This window comes from Netta rufina (genome assembly GCF_964035555.1).
Source record: "Netta rufina genome assembly, chromosome: 5".
NCBI lineage: Eukaryota > Metazoa > Chordata > Aves > Anseriformes > Anatidae > Netta > Netta rufina.
Genome location: NC_140128.1, coordinates 36629169 through 36647155, shown reverse-complemented (window position 1 = coordinate 36647155; position 17987 = coordinate 36629169).

Sequence of the window (17987 nt, the reverse complement as noted above, 5' to 3'; positions counted from 1 at the left end):
TTCACTGACTTAATGGGTAGAATTTGTTTTCTTATTTCTGGGAGCCATCTGTCTCTTCTTCTGGTTTGTACAGATAGGTGGTTTTTTTACAAGCAATTAATATTTCTTAAAACAATTGCTCTTTTCCCTGCAGGAATACCCTGTCTCTGTTCTGATTTAAATGAATTTTTCTTGAACAAGAATGAATAGAATCACAGTATCTGCTATTGTCTTGTACAATGGGATTGCAATACCCTTCTGGAAATAATGTGCCTTGTACATATTTTGAAATTGAGTTTGTTGTGCTCAAAGACACATTTCTTGATAAAGTGATAAGCTGATACTCCCAGACTGTTGCTTGGTTGTTTTTATGTGATGATTTTTCCCACTTAATCATAGAATTCCAGCTCTGGTAAAAAGCCTAGAGGCACAGCTTTGTGCTGTGAAACCCCATTTTTTTTCAATGCTTTTGAAACTTAGCAGCAGCAAGATCTCCCAAAACCAAACAAATAAAACACAAAAACAAAAAACCTCCCTCCTAAAAAAAACCTACCCCAAAGAAACAAAACCACCCTTTTATTTATGTTGACAATGCTTCTCCATGTTTTGTCACTATAAAATATCACTAGCATTTCCACTTTGTGTCTTGGTAATTAAAATTTTACAAAAGACTCCCACAGAGCTGTAACCATCAACAACTCTCTCATCATGCTAGTTAGTTTGTTACTTATTCAGAGCTACATCATACTTTCTTCATGGTAGATACCAATTTTCCATCCAAGACCATACTGAATGCTTTCCCTAAGTCCAATGGATTAGATCTTCCCTAATTTCCCCAGGAGAACTGTTGCCCTAATAAATAATACCACATTGTTCTTCATTATGCTTCATGTTTACCAGTGCTCATTCCTTCATATTTTTCCTAATTGATATCAGGCCTTGTAGTTGCCTCTTTTAAATAATAGCACATTTCTGCTTCCTGACTTGCATGTTTCTGCTTCTGATTTGACATAAACTGAATTTGTTTATGCATATTGCTTTCTCTTGCTTTAGTGCCATATACATCTTTTCTGAACAGCCCATTTTATTCAGCACAACATCCATAGTAAGTCATATTTACTATGTCTTTATGTTTACAGTAATCCAATTTCATGTTCTGGATCAGGGCTTGCTGTTCTTCCTTCCAGTTGTTGCCTTTCTTTGCAATAAATCTAACAGCTGTTTGACTGTTCTGTGTTCATCTGCGATACTGATTGTGTTACCGGCCTGACTACTGCTCCCATCTGGCATCCTTCTGGCCCTTGCTCATCTCTCTGCAAAAATCCATTGAGCCAATTAAGGATGTGGAGCTTCAACTGATTCTCTGCAAAGCCTTTCTTCTCTGCATGGTCAGTTAAAATGAGTAAGAATCTCTCACCCCTTATGTTTAAAAGTTTCTGAAGTAGATTGGTTTTTCTGATTCCTTCATGGCTCATTTCTGTGAGTAATTCTTGTTCTGAAGCTTATTCACAGTCAGTTGGTTCATGTGTGCTGTATTCAGAATCCCAGCTGATTCATCTGAGATGTGGGTGATTGTGTTTTTATCCTTTATTTTGGTAGCTGAAACTAAGTTTCAGTGCAAATAATAGTGACACTAAATTATAATTTTAGTTGGAGGAAGTTTATGATATCGTCTAGAAATAGCTGTTTTCATGACTAAATCTATCAGGAAGCTTATTTATGGCAATATGTCAAAATGGTAGGCACAGGGGAATGGAATTGATGTAGAAATCTAAATAGTATGTCTGGATTTGCTCTCCGTGCTCTCCTTCCAAGTCTAATTAATGAAGACGAGGGATTGGTGCTGAGAATCCACTAAAATCTATTCTTGGCTTATGCTGTAGACCTTCAAAAACTTCTGGTAAGTAACATTGGTGTGTATGTATGTGTGTGTGTGTGTGTGTGTGTGTGTGGAACTTGTATTTCATTGAAGTAACAAACAATGATCTTTGGCCAAACAAATCTACACAAATGCTACAAATCCCCATCCACTCCAGAAATACAAAACTTCTGACAAAACCCCTGTCTTTGGCTTAGAAAACACATGGTGCTGCTCAGTAAGACAAAGCTGATACAGTAGAAAGAGTTGTAGAGGGGAGAGGGAGTACACGTACATAGCAAGGATGTTGCAAGTACATAGCAGAGACAAACAGTACTGGGTCTTTCATTTTTTATGCCTGACACAACACTGCATTCCTTTGCAGAAAGCCCTTGGGCTTTGCAAACAGTGAAGCAAGTTCTGCCCTTAATTGCATCTCTCCTTTCATTTCAATGAGAGCAGTGATGGAATTAAGTCTTACAACCACTTCACCTGAAGAGCAGCCAGGCAGCAGGCGGGCCCAACCTGCTGCTCAGCATGCACCACAGCATTGGGCAATGCTGCCTGCACCCCAGGATGCTCTTAAACCACCTATTTAATTGCCCTCATGAATGTCTTCCCAGCTCTTGGCATTGTTGTATTTCATTCTGAGATTAGGAATTCTAAGGATCAAAACTGCAATGATTTGAACTGTTACCTGCTTAAAAAATAAGAAGGATGAGAATGCAATGAATTTTTAAGAAAATGTGATGGGGGAAAGGATTCTTCTCTTTCAATGACGAAGTAGCCATACTTGTCACCATGGGAACTGCAGAGCCAGCCCTAGTTTAAGGATGCTGCTGTTTGTTTCCATGCTGCTATGTGCTATTCCCCAGTGTTACTTGGAACGGAAAAGAAAAAAGGTGATGGAGAAACCTCCCTCACTCTTAGCAACCCTTATTAATTGGCCACACTTGCACTTGCATGTTGGTTAACCTGTAAAACCAAAGTGGTGTGCACAATTCCCTTAAAACTTTCCATTTCAACCTGCCAACCTGCATTAGTTCTCTAAATCACCACCCGTAATTGTCAGAGTTTCCCACAGTTCTTTTCAGCCTGAGCTTTCGGGTCAGAATGAGGGCAGACTTTTGAGCTGTGTGTAAGACTCATATCTCTATGATATTACAGGGACTTTAAATTGATTAACAGGTTGAGCTCGTGTTGTGGCTTATTCCTTGTCTTAGCAGGGAAATGTGTGTTCAGGCTGTATATTCCTAGAGTGTTTCATTCATAAATGTTTCCAGTCTTGGACAGATTGAAATGACTAAAATGGCAATGTACCAAAGCAACAGCAAAGTGTATGATTCCCTAGTGCCCAGAAAGCAGCTCTGCTTAAAAGCTGTCAGCCAGCAAATCCTCTTTGCTTTCTGCAAAACTGTTGTGTGTTTCCATCAATTACTCTGCCTCTGGACCACTCAAATGAAGGTCACTCTGTCATTCTGTTGACATCTCAATTTTGTACCCTCAAATGAAAATCAGCATTGATGTGGACTTGTCCAGATTAAGAGAGATTGCACCTTCATTTATTACACGTGAAATTTTCTATAGTGGAAATGCATTGCAAAAGCACTTGAGGTATGATATCAAGCACCCTGAAAAATTTACTGTGCTCCAATTAATTACTTTGAATTTCTCTTGAGTCGGTTTCGACCTTATAATGTGAGAAAGCTATTAGTTTTGTTGCTTTACCACTTCTAGCATAGAAAGATGTTCCAGGTCATGACTTGGACCCGTGAGAATGAGGATTGCCCAGCAATTCATTTCTGATTAGATAAACCCTGAAGGGTTCAAGTGCCTATCCAAGTGCATCCAAAAATCTTTGGAGAAAAAATCTCATTAGAACAGACTTTTGTTTGAGCTTTTTGACGTCTCTGGATGGCCTTGAAACAGAACAGAAATAGCCTCATTCATGGCTTTGTTTTCCAGTAAGTTTTGTTTTCTGGTACTTCTATTTGTGGCTGTGAGTGAAAGTGGGTAACAGAATAATGTAAAACGTGAAGAAAAAAAGAACATGATTTTCTGAGGAAAATCAAGCAATATAGCTAGCCAAAGGACTGGATGAAATTTAATGTTGATGCTTAATTGTTATCTAACTGGACCCATCCTTTTTCGTGTCCTGTTGTCATGGTGTTCATAAGCGATGATTAGCTATCGGAGAACTTGTTTTAATAACAAACAAAACAATGCCCAGCTTCTAAATTAATGCACCAAATCTATTTGTAATCAAAAAGATTTAATGTTATTCTGCTTTTGCTCTTCAGTTGAGTTTCATTCATTGGCAAAAATAAGTCAGATGATGCTTTTCCAATTCATTCAGGATTTTGAATAGGTTAAGTGTTCGCATGAGTAAATGTAAAATTTGCTTCCAGAATACCAGCACACAGCTATGAAATCCACTTTGCACAGTAAATTAAATTACCTGAATATTTGTGGAAGTAAAACACAAAATTCAAGGAGGAAAAGCAACAGTGCTCCAGGATTAATTTGGTCTTCCTCACAAGTTAACAAGTTTTTCTTGCTTACACATCCAAATTTTTATTGCACGCTAAAAGTAAAGACTTCAAATAAGTATGTTGCTCAAACATAAATGAAAGAGATCATGGCTACTCCTTTGAATGCTTTTTTTTTTTTTTTTTTTTTTTTTTCAGCTTGCTCTTTTAAGCCCTTAATTTATGCATCAGAGTAATTACACCACTTCACATCGCTCCAAAGCTTCCATTAAAAACTTTCTGTCCACAGATTTTTGACAAATCTCAAAAGCTTATTTATAGTTCTGTCAATTTGTGTACTCATTTCCCTGTTTTTAACCTCACAAAATAACAACAACAAATTTATTGTTACATCTATGAATGGATATAACTTGCTTACTTGTTACAATTTTAAGATAAGATTGTTTGGACATCAGAAGAAGTTCTTGAACAAGTTAATAATCTTAAAAGATAAATCAATATTTTTAGATGCATCTCACAAGTTCCAGCACTTAGGCAATTTCTTCTAACTACACAATACTCTCTGAATCTCTAGGAAAATAGAATTTAGTTTGGTGTTTTGCATGTTTTCTGGAAACAGTTTGAGGAGAGAGCTTGTTCATCCATGGCTCCAATCATGAGATTAGCTCCTTGAAATCTCATGGCCAACAGCACTCGTTCTGTATGGCAAAGAGGGACCCAAAGCTGAGACCCAGAGTGCTGCTACATAAATGATTCCTAATGAAAGCTCCAGAAAAGCAGCCTCATCTCTTCCATCAGCCTTCTCATATGGGAGCTGACATAATTCATCCTCCTTCTCATCTGCTGCCCCTCATTATCCAGGTGGCCTGATGTGCCACATTACACCCTTGGTAGATCTATTCCTTTTCAAAAGCACACTCCCTAGATCAGAGCTGTTTCTTTTGATTTGGTTTCTGACTCGCTGACATTTGCAGAGATATGCCAGTGCATCTGAGACCAAAAACAAGAAGGTAGAAAACACACGAAGTTGCTTTTGCCTTTCATCTCATCAGCCTTTGTAGTCAGACAAGATTTCCATTACATTGCCCTTCCTTTTCTTCTTTCCTTTTTTTGAAAAAAAATTTGCTTTCATTTACCCTGATATTAAAGTTGCTCAGCTTTTTCTTGAGTCCTGCCAGCAGAGTTCTTAGCAAGTCTCCTCATGCTGTGACTCTGTGTAAAACATTCTTTAGCACTTTGTCGCTCGAGTTCCTCTGAGCTGTATTCCTGTTACATCAAGATGCACTTGATTGAAGCTGGGGACGCAATCTTAAAACATCACTGAAAAGATTTATTTTTTTCAAACTCAGATACGTCTTTGGAGGGTGTTGTGGTCTCCTTACTCCATCTCGGTGTTAGCCTTTGTCAGTCTGATACAGAGGTTGCTCTCTGTCGTTTGTGTTGTAGTACTGAGCTATCAGACAAATTATTGTGGACCTGCTTTTTCTGCTTTAGGCTAAGAAATTGGCTAAATAAGTCTGAGGCTACCCTGTGTTTGTGGCTTGATCCTAAAGAAAAGCCTTAAGTTACTACATCAAACTAGCAGAGATTATCATCAATTACTCCAGCAACTACCTATGCATTAGGTATTGGTGTTTATAGAAGGTCCTGACTTGCTATGTTTCATCTGCCTGGCCTAATTTATGATGAGTACCAGCGTAGGTGTAAAACACACCTGCATGCAGTTCGTGCTCACAGCATTCATTTTCAGGAGGACCAGAGACTCTCAGTGGAATAATTTCATCGAGGCAGTCTCGATAACAGCCCTGAGAGATGTGCTTATGCTTTCTGCAAAGATTCAGGCCTTGTTGGGCAGGCAGTTTATGAGCTGTGGCAATACCATGGACAGGACAAATGGTTATCTGAGGTCCAGAGAGCAGAACTGCGTCTCGTCTCGCCTTGTCAGACACTGTTCTTCCCAGCGCTTCCTAAACCCCTGGGGCAGTTGCAGTGCTGAAATCTCTTTTTGCCCACTATAATCAAAGGCAACAAACTTCTGTTATGCACATTTTAATGTGGCTTTTCGTTGCCCTGCAATTACTGAAGCCACAAATGTCATGCACTAAGAGTTTGAAGCTTGCTGTATAGGCTGCTGTAAATAAATGTCACTTGTTGATAGAGTATTAAAAAATTGTTGTCAATTATATTTGTTCATGGCTGTGAAATGAGCAATTCATGCACTACTTACAGAGAGGTCCCAAACATTGGTTACAGTTGATTGGATTTTATGTCCCAGATCAACTCCTTTTTCAACTTTCAGCTCTTTGGTCTGTAGCTAGACTTTGTAAGATCTCCATTGGGAGGTAAAAGAAATTTTCGTTACATGCTTGAGTAAAAATGTAGTCACAAGAACCAGTGTTTGCCCAGCTGTTCTGAAAGCATGTGATTTATTTAAAGGTTGTTACTCATATGTTGCATTTCAGCTGGACAACCAAACTCCTCTGTCATCAGCTGGGCTCCAGCTTGGACATGAAAGAGCCTGACAAGCTCAACCACTTGCGAGCTGGCATGCTGGGTGATCTGCTCCATCCGAAGGAATGTAAGACTTAATCCATCAGCTGCTTTGGGCTGACTATTGTTTGTATGTGTGAGCTGGGCAATTATCTCTGATTCCTGGTTCTGACCAGGACTTCCTTGCTCCTTTGTTCTAGTGGCCATTTGGATTTTTTATTCTCTCCTGTTGCTCTTTCCCTTCTCTTTTGGAGCTTGACTCCTGACTAACTTTCCTGTTCTGCAAAACAGCCTTTGTGGCCATATTTGAATCTCTATTTTTATGGCCTTTGTAAATGCTTTTACCTTGCCTTTCAACTTGGTATCCACCTTAGTTTTTCTGTTCCTGACCTTGTTTCTTCTGCTTCTGACCTTGTTTGAATACTTTGTTGACATCGGCCTGTCTACAGCCTGATCCCAAGCACTAGGCCTCACTCTGCTGGATCCCCTGGCAGTTCCCATAACTGAAATATCCTCCTGCACAGTTAAATTTCTGGGCTGAAGAGCTCAAACAGCAGAAACCAGGGGACTGTTTAATGTCATGTAGACATTTTTACTACAGGTCCCATAAGAACTGTTCTTTGTTTCTGATCTTAGAACAGTCAAATTAAAAGTGTTATTTTCTAAGGGAGAATGACGCTGGAGGCTTGGTTAAGAACTTGGGTTTTCAAATCTGCTTAAAAAGGAAAAAAAATCCCTACTCCTATCCCCAGACTAAAACATTTTAAAGGTAGGAAAATAGGATAGTCTTCAGACAATAGGATGCACAGAAATGATGGCAACAGAAGGTCTCCAGTTCACCAGGTTAGGGGAACAGGGGGAGGAGGAAGCAAAAATTCTGCGTACAGTCAAAGACAGTAGGGGAGGGAAGAGACAAGGTAAGAGAGTGCTCCACAAGGAGAATGTACAGCTTTCACAAGAAAGGGTTGTAAATATAGGTGTCTTGCTAACTTTTCTTTTCGGGGAGATCATCTTGATGATATATTATGGAAATCAAGATGGCATTAGAAGGTTGTTTTTTTTTTTGTTTGTTTGTTTTTTGTTTGTTTGTTTGTTTTTTTTTTTTTTGCTTGTTTGGTTTGGTTTGGTTTGGTTTTGGTTTTTTTTTTCTGTCATAAATAAACATTTGTTTTCTCCAAGCCAACAATGCAAAGCTCCAGCACTCCGACGCAAGTAGTTCTCTGTAATATGGCAGTCAGCTGAGTCATCTTGCTGCTTTATTCTTTATTGTTTCAAGTAATTACCGGAGGCATAGATTTACTGGGGGAGAGTCTTGGGAATGACTCTCCTGGTTCTGTGTCTTTTTGTTCCTTCCTGCATTCCTTAACATGGCACAAAACTTATGAACAATAGAAGGCACTAGACCTTGAGACTGGGGGTTGCCCATAAAGTAAAACAATGTTGTAAAGAAATTTTTGGTGCTCAGTCCTTAGAAAAGTAGATGTACTGTCAGTGTTACTTATGGAAAAAAACGAAGGAGTTTAACCTGGGAACTGTCTGAACTTGAGAGAAGTCTTCCAATATATCACGGACCAACTGAAATATCATTACATGACCTTTTTGATTCTTGCAGGTGTTGAGGTGGTCAGAGAAAGGATGTCTCATATCTAAACTGTGTATGGTGGGGGGAAGATGATAAGGTGTTACATGAAAAATGGATTTATGGTGTGTGATAGTACATTACCCATTGCCTTTGCCTTTGAAAGTCACAGAAGTAAAGAGATACAATGTAAGATCAGCATATTTGTTTCCCATTGACACAACCAGGCACTATGATATCAAAGGTATGTTCTGTGAAGAAAGAACACAAAACAATTTTATGAACTGCAAGGATGACACCATGAAGAGAAAACAATGAATAAAACTAATTAGCTGGTATTGATAGTACTTTCATGGGATTCTTGAAGTCAGAATAAATTGACCAAAGGTCACGTGCACTATCTTTGTTCACTTGGCAGCTTTCTTCAGAAGAACTGAGGAAATAATGACGTGCCCAAACTTGACACAGGGAGATGACCTGCAGTGTAAGAGTTACAGCATCAACCACCTAGCTCTTAAACCAGCATAGCTCTGGATTTCATAACAGAGGCTTATGACTTACAGAAAGGAGACAGTAAGGTAAAAAGTCACTCAAAAAAAGGTGCATTCTGCACCAAGTATTTTTAATAATTCCTATATCAGAAAATTATGTGACTGTCCAAAATAAGTATATATTTTATATAGATTTTTAAAAAGTCCATGATAATATTTCTTGTAAGATTTCTTCATGACAGCATAAAGCTAACTTGGAATTCTTATAATGTTATTAAGATGGTCCATCTTTATTAATGCTTTGAGATGTACAGGATAAAATTTCAGTATTTATGGTATTAAGGGAGATATAAAACAGGTCTAATGACTGGGATTTAGGACTAGGATATTAGAAAACTTCTGCTAGTGTTGTGATTCATCTCCAGTTCTCTTCATTACAAAGATTCTGTAAAAATATACATATATGTGTATATATATATATAGTACCAAATTATTTAAATAAACATTTATATTCCTCAAATGTAGAAGGTCCTTTCCACTAAAAAGGATGGCATCTGGACATCTGTAGTTTTATCAGAGATGTGGAAATGCATTAATTTCAATGCAAAAGTTCTCCTCCCACCACAGTAATCTGTGTAGCTTCACTATTTTTTTTAAAATTTCAGCTTAAAAATGATTAACAATACCTTTGTTAGTATAGTTAGAATTAAACAATGTGCAAAACATGCTCAGCTGGCTGAACAGAAATGCAGAGAAGGAACAAATTTAAGACCAAGTTTTGGCAAATGTTTCAGCTCATTCTTCTGTTGAGCTTTGCTAATCTCTTTTGTGTATAACATCATTGCATTAAGTAGTGGAAATGCTCCTTCTCATAGGATTAGTACACTGTCTCAGACGTAGAATTTCTATAACTTAACACAGCTTCAGTGACAAGGTCCAGATGTCCAGCAATAACCAGAATGCAGTATACCTCTATTTTTATTCCCTAGTGGCCCAGAAGAGGCACAGTTCTGTAATTACAACAAGGTGTTCAGGTTTATACTGAACACAGACCCAACCTGATTTCAAGTCAAGTCAATGGGAAGTGGGTTAATAGCTCAACGTGTTGTTTATAGTTTGTGGAATGAAGAAGGGTTTTTCACTTCCAGTCATGGTTCTTTTAGAATTCCCTGCTTGTAATTCACAAATGTTGCTGTCAACATCCCTTTTCTTTTCTGCTTCTTCCAGATGTTTTTGTAGTTGTTTACACTGTGCTTGCCAGATTGCTAGGAGCTGAGGGCCTCACTTCACATAACAGAATTTGGCTATACTATCTAATCCAAGGTAGATTTTTCCTAACTCTCACAGATGCCTATCACAATTATGGTTCTAGAGCCATGAGCAAAAATGCAGGTGAAAGATTTAATTTGTGTAAACGTCACTATGGCTTTATTCAGTGCTTCTAGCATAGTATCTTTAGGTATTTTGCAAGAAGTAATATGAACTCTTCTAAACAGCACCTCTGGAAGAGATAAGAACTTTCATTTAACCTTTCAGAGATCAGGCAGGTAATTGAAAGTGCTTCTCTAAAGCAACATGGTGGAAAAGCATAAAATGATAACTTTGAACATTTGTGTTTGCTCCTCTATTGTACTGTTAGGCCACACCTCTCTGTAAGCCCAGGTGCTTTTGACAGTGATTTGGATTGGAAAAAATAATGAAAATGTACTCTGTAGTAAAATGACCAGGGTATATCAGTATCAGTACACAAATCTTGAGTAAACTGCTAATTTATTGAAAACCAACTGCTAATTTATTGAAAACATTTCATTCTGTAAGACTGGAATATTTACTCTCCCATCATATAAGTAACGTCTTTTAAAAGACATCATCAGTGATCAGTTGGATCGCTGATGAATTTTGTAAGTACCTAGTACAGAAATGATTGTCACTCCATTGTGATATAAGCCTCTTGTGGTTAAGAATATCCTGGCTGAGTTTGAATATATATTGCTCTTGTTTTGTGGTACCAGTTTGAGTTACCCAAGGAGGACTGAATTCCATACAAAAATTGTTCAATGTTTTGTGATTGTAAGGTCTTATTCCAGTGTCGAAAGCTGAGAGGGGGAGTAGGTGTATGCAAAATCATAAAAAGAAACCTCCCTGATATCTCTTAGACTTTAACAGAGACTTACTAGTCATAAAAGCATTTTCCTTCCAGCTGTTTTAATGCAATGTGAAAATGTTGGTTATTAAAAACACATAATTTGCTTCAAATGAATCTTTGAATTATATTCAATTGCAATTAACCTTAACAGAGCTAATCAGCTGTGGTTACTTAACATTTACATAATTGTAGATGCTTCTGCATTAAAATAAACAGTGTATTAGTGAAGTTGTATCTTTCTTCTATCTTTTTTTTTTTTTTTTTTAAAGTTATAATAGAGACCTAAATGATACACGATAGATCTGTCATGATGATGAATTAGCAACATGGCATTTTCATGTTTGGTACAGAATGTGTTTTTATAGTCCCAGCACAGTATCAGAGCAACATGAAAATTTCTCTGCCTGAAAATCTGGTGCGCTTGCATCCTAGTGCAGAGAGAAAGTTTACATGAACCAGCCCCTCCTCTAGGCATTGGAACAGCATCTGCTGATGTCCAAGCTGAAGTGCATTGGAGTTTATACAAAGTGGTCTTTATGAGAAATGACCTCTTAATAGCATTGTTGGCCTGAAATAGTAGTGTTAGAAACAATCATTAAACTGGAAAATTTTCATTTCTTATCCTTTCTCTGTTTCCTCTTCAGTCTCCTCTGAAGCTAATAAATGCACCTAGCATCTTAGAGAATGATTTAAAAAAGCTTTTCAAAGGTCATAAGTTGCAATGGTTTTTGCACAGTGTCATTTTTAAAGCTTTTAGTGTAGTGCAATGCAGTTCTGTTTGAGTTTAGTAAAACCATTTCAATATTCGCACTTCTAGGAGAAGATTCTACTTTGGCTGTTCAATCCTTCACTGAATATCAAAGGCACCTTGGAAAGCAAAAGGCCAGTTTTCATGGGCATGGTATTCACTGTCATGCTTAGATTTTTAAACAAGCCTTACTTCTCATTTAGATGACAACTAAGTAATAAGAGTTCAGGGAATACCGCTCTTCTACTTTTCTTGAACCCCTTAGAGCAAGAAGGATGCAACCAGGAAACTGCAGTGATTGGGAATACAGAATGAAGTTCTTAGGCTAGCATAGTTACAGTCTACCTTTATTTGAGGTAGATTGCAGTATTGTGTTCTATTCTTTAATATTTATGGAGCATTTTGTAGATGAATAGCATAATCCATAGCATTGTGTTACTACAGTGATTGGGACTACTGCTGTGAAATAGTCTTAGTATTTTTTAATAAGGATAGTAACTGGAAAATTATCCATTAGGGATGTAACCAAGCTTGAAAATGAGTAATGTGAACGATGCTCTTAAAAAAAAAAAAAAGTCCTCCAAGACAAATAAACACTCACTGCCAAACCCTTATTTTATTAAATTAGCTCCCTTTGGTTAGTACTTAGTGTTTGCCTTTTTAAATGTCACCAGTGTATCTTATATCTTTAAGAGTTCCCATTTGTGCCATCCCTAAAACTCAGCTGAGCCATTGTCTGAGGTGATAAAACTTTGACAAGCTTTTTTTTATTATTTAAGTTAGAGCACATCATTCCCTTTGTCTTAATGTGCTTCTGTCAATCCAGTTTATAAATACATAAATTGTAGTAAAATTTGCATGTCAGATTTCATGCCTGTAGTCCTTGTTAAGGAGACAGCTGCTTTATCTTGGTTACTGGTGAGGCTTCAGCTCCTCACAAAGAAGGAAAAGTAATTTTAGATTCTTGCATTTTATCTGGCTATCAGGAAAAAAAGTATGATTTTTTTGTGAAAAGTGCAAAGATTAATGATACAGTGGGAAAAAATAGATACCCTGAAAGGAAAATATTGAACCAGAGTTCCTTCTTGCCATCCTTTAATCAAAGATAAGCTGAAAGGTGACATTGTTATGATTTTTACTAAGGTTTCATGTAGTGTTGGAGGTAAAACCATATGCAGGGATTGGAGATGATGGTTTTTAATGTATCCCATAATTACTGAAATCTTACAAGAGCCCTTTCGTGATCTCTTCCATCTGCAGCAGCAGCTTTCCATGTGGTATTCTGGTGCTATATACACAGGATAATAATCCTCCACAAAGTGAAACCACAGGCTGGTTGAAAATGCCAATATTCTGGTTCTGACTGGGCTCCTATCTCCTGAGAAGATTTTTATCTGTGTGATTTTTATCTGTATTCATGACCAGCTTTCTGTGGTCATGAATGCTTGGTCAGTCCTGTCTTCTTCTAACAAGCAGAGCACACTGGATGGATTGAGTGTGGATGTCATATCACTTGTAAATATTGTGGATAGTATTTGTTTATTACTATTTTGATTATTTCATCTTTTGATTTCTGAGGAGCATAGCGTTTTTTAGAGGCAATATTTTGTGTTCTTCGATATCTTCCATTGGTTCTCTTTCATGTGACTTCAGAGGAACTTTCGCAGGAAGAGTTGTTGCCCAGAAACTCACCCACTTGTCCCTGTCAGCAGAATCTCATCTTGTTCTGATGAAACCTGCTAAATGGTAATGGCACAATTTAGTACAATTACAGAAAATCACCTCTTAGGGGTTGTGAGTTAAATCATGAATTAGCTGGTTTTCAGTGATCCTCTTTCAAAAGATATGGTAAATTTTGAGGCTTGTAATTTTTATATCTTGATCAAGCAGAATATATTTCTAATTTACGCCTACCACACCCCAGGTTTCATGTGTTTGCACAGCTGTAAATTTGGAACTGGTTAGTCCTGGCTTTCTTTTGAGCTTTTTCACTTATGCAGGCAAGTAAGTCCCTTGACCTCTTAATGTTTTATGTTTTCCATCTGTAAAATAAGGATAGTGATGCTTTTCTCCCTCACTGGATTTTGGGAGGTTTATTGACATCTGTGAAGAGCTTTGAGGCCTTTGTATGTAAAATTCTGAAAAGGATGTGAGTGTTAGAGGTGAATTGTGGGGTTTGAAGGTACGTAGAAAGTGTGTGGTTCGCAGAGAGAAATATTATACAGTTACTGAAGGCACCAGTGTAGATAAATGTGATTGTCTGTAAGTGCTTGGATGAAGGATGTGATCTTTGAGATACTGAAGAGATGTGTGATCCAGGTCATTTTCTGTCAATAATAGTGGGAGGTAGCTAATTTAGTCCTTATGGGCTGTAGAGATTTGGGAGGGGCTACAGGGGACACAAATTGAGCAAATAAGTGGGAAAGTTTTGAGGAGATGGTGGAGGAAATGGAATGGAAAGATGCAATTCCAACAGTGCCAAGTCCTCTGTTTCATAGTAGCATGGTGATGGTGCATACAACAGAGGAACTGGTGGAGTGGGTTTTGTCTTATTTCCTTGACTACCAAAGCATTGACTTCCAAACAAACAGCAAGGAGAAACTGCCATTAGAGAATGCATAATCAGACTGGATTTGTGCTCTAGGGCTGAGGTAGACCTTAGTTGAGGTCTGAGAAAAGATGTGAGGATGCAGCATTGTTTTAGAGCTGATTTAGGGACTGTAGGGCAAATATACATCACAAGAGTGGATTTCCTAGGTGGGACACCTAGACCTTGGCGTGAGCCCTGTTGTCCACTTCAGACAGGGTTTCATGTGGCATAGCCGAGAACATTTGCTGCTGTTCAAGGTCCACTATCTTGGACAGGCTGCCCTAAGGCTAAGAGAGAAAGGCAGCATAGACTAAGGAGCAGCTAAACTTGGCAAAAAAGGCCTTGTTTAAAGGCAGAGATTTTACTTGAAATTTTATCACACAATAAAGTAATGTGGCATGTTTCTGATAAATGCACAAGCAGAGACACAGACAAATGAACCGATTTCTTCAGCTAGTTCTGAATTGCCTCCTTTTAAAACACTAAGCTATATGAGCTAGTCATTAGTTTTTCTGTTATGGATCAAAGTTCACATATAAAACAATGAGGCTTCATAGGAAGCTGTTGACACATGAGAAGCTGACACACCAGGGTTTTTAGGCAAGAATAAGTCATTATGAAAGTTTTTGTGAAGCAGTATCCTCAGCTAATTAGATCTTTCCCAGTTACATTTACTTGACAAGAGGAGGGAGGAAGGGTGGAATAAAATAAATAAACACCAGTGAAAAGAGGAAATTAGAAGAGCAATTGTTAAAAGTTGTTAATTGAACCATTAAGTACTTCATTCTAAAGCAGTACTGTGATAATAGAGTGCCCTATGTTAATTGTTTATGTTGAAGCAGCACTAAATGACCTGGACACAGTTGTGAACTTCAGGGATGCTGAAAGGGATGCATTCATGGAGTGTGAAAGCAAGTGTGTGTGGAGGAATAATTAAAATCCCTGGCTTCTGGCTTCTCTTTAGCATGACTCTGTAGCTCAGTTTCCTTTCTCTGTTGTTCTGTATAGGTATGAAGGTCATATGTGTGCTTGTTGTGTCTATCTTTGTGGCCACACACGGCCTAGGTCTATGCCTCCACCTTTTTTCATGCCCAACTAGAAGTAGCCTGTGCTGCATGCATTTATGGTGACAGCTGCAGGGAGGCACTCAAGTTATGTTCTCAGGTTGCTCCTGAAAGTCCTTCTCTTTCAGTGCATCGTCAGCACACTGCAGTGGTCAAGCTCTTCATGTTCGTCAAGTGCTGAAAGATCTTAGGCTGAAAAATGACAGTTTTCTTTCTGGGTTACGAGTGGGTGCTTTCTTGTTGCAGGCCTTTGATGAAGCACACTGGCAAAGTAAGAATAGGAGGTAATGCCATCAATGGCCGACCTCTGAAATATGTGATTTATCTGTGTCCCTGCTGTAGTTCACAAACAAGCCTTTCCCTTAGCACTTGACATATTTTGCTGATACTGCACCACAGGCCTTGTGCTGGAGTAGGTAGAGAAATCAGCTTAGCTTGAACCAATTGTTTTTCAAAAGCAAAGACAGAAAAAGCTTGTTAAGAGCTAATTGTTAATACTGGTTTGGAAATTGATTAATGACTTTCCTTGCTAAGTAGCTCTTCTAGAGCTCAGATACAAAATACAGTTGTTGATGTAAAATGGCTGGGATATTTTCTACTGACTGAATTGTAAAGGAACAAATGTTTCATATTCAAAAATACAGACATAGCTTTTATTTCCTGTAGAGGATCCCTTGATATTGTTCACAGATATTATGTTTCTCTGTCTCCTCCCAGTATTTTAATCATATATTCACTGTCAGTGAGGAAATCAAGATAAGTTGCATCTGCAGTTCTCCCTTCATGTGTGACTGTGCTATGGTGAGACATGAGTGCAGGACCAAACCTTATGGTGGCAGTGATGCTCCCTGCCCTCTGGACTTTCCCCCAACATGGAGGATTTCTGCTAGACTAATCTAACAGTGGTATTAAGTTGCTGTTTGACATGGATAACAGTGCCTGCTATTCCTTGCCAGTCTGCTCTGCTGACCTGCTCAGCTTTATCTGGTTATCTTTAAAAGACTCCGAGACTGGAAGCAGACCTGAACCTAGCCTGCGCTGCCCTGAAGGGCTGTGGTGTGGGCCACTCCAACAGAGAGAAAAATGAGACTAAAAGTTTAAAAAAAAAAAAAAAAAAAAGAAAAGAAAAAAGAAGAAAAGAAAAAAAAGTGGAGACCTCATAGGGGAAAAGGTGGAACTTTGTTCTTTAAGCACTCTGTAATCTAATTTTCCATCTGAAAAAGCAGGACCTGTCACATGGTTGCTTAAAGAGTAAATTAATTTACCATAATGGCCCTGTGTTCTCTAACCACAGATGTTAATTTTGTCACACATCCACGCTTTTTAGTATCAGGTTTTCTTAATGCAGTTATATTTCTATTATTAATTAGACATCTACAAATGAGTGAAGTGGAAATAAAATTTATCCTGTTTGATTCTGCCAGAAGTCTGAAACAGGGGTTGGGGAAATGAAAACTGACCCATTTCTCTTGATAAGGAAGACTGTGAACTCTGTAACTGCTTTGCCCCCATAGTATGGCATTTTGTCAAATATTTCAAAACTCAGTGCCTTTGTAGTGCATGTTACCATTATCTGCCTTCTGGTATCTGTTGCTTTAATTTCTTAGTGCCCTGCCTGTGGGCACTATTCTGACCTCACACTTCTGAAATTCTGACCTCACGCTTTCTTCCAAGAGAAGCCGTCAACCTACAGCCTGCTGGGAGGGAGCTAGAGGTTGTGTGATGCCACAGAGCAGGAGAGGAGCAGAAGTTCACAGTCAGTGATCAGTGGTGGTGTAATGCCCTAGACTCTGGACTCAGTGCTGAAGGTAAGCTCTTGCGAATTGTACATCAGCAAGTATGTTAGTCTGTAAGTGACAGTGGATGTCTTTTCTAGAAAAGATGGGGCTACAACTGAGACATAGAATGAAATTAATTTGGCAGCAGAATGTAAAGGTGGCAGTAAACAGTTTTGTACCATTGTGTTAGAGAGTAAAAATGCCCCATGAACTGAGAGCTGTTCAGTGCTATTCTGCATTGTCATCATCTCTGGATGGCTGTGGTGCTGTGCTGCCTGTGCCAGGTTCTCGTCCTTCATGAGGGCAGCTGCAACAGAGCTTTGCCTATACGTAAAAGAAGAGCCCATGTTAACATGGAGAATGCTCAGTGAGAATTGCTCATTAGAAATGTGTCCCTAATATATGAGGACCAGATTCTTTTCAATAGAGTAAATCATGCCAGGTTGTGGAACAGTATTTTAATCTGTGTTTGGAAGAGAGATGCTAGACCATTTTGCTAGTGACTTACAGCTAAATCACTTAAATTGTGAGCTTAATCTTGAGGTATTTTTACTGCATGTTGTTGTTTAAATAATGAAACTGGCTTAACGGGAGAAGAGTTTATTAAATTGAATCTCAAATAAGGGTTGAAATCCTGTAGATTGCATTTTATCTCAGTTAATGGCAATACTAGCTCAGTTTCTGAGCTGCATCGTAATATGGAGATGAGATTTCTGTTTGAGATTGCATTGGGTATTGCAAGGTGATTGATGACACTAATTTTCTGGCACTTCCA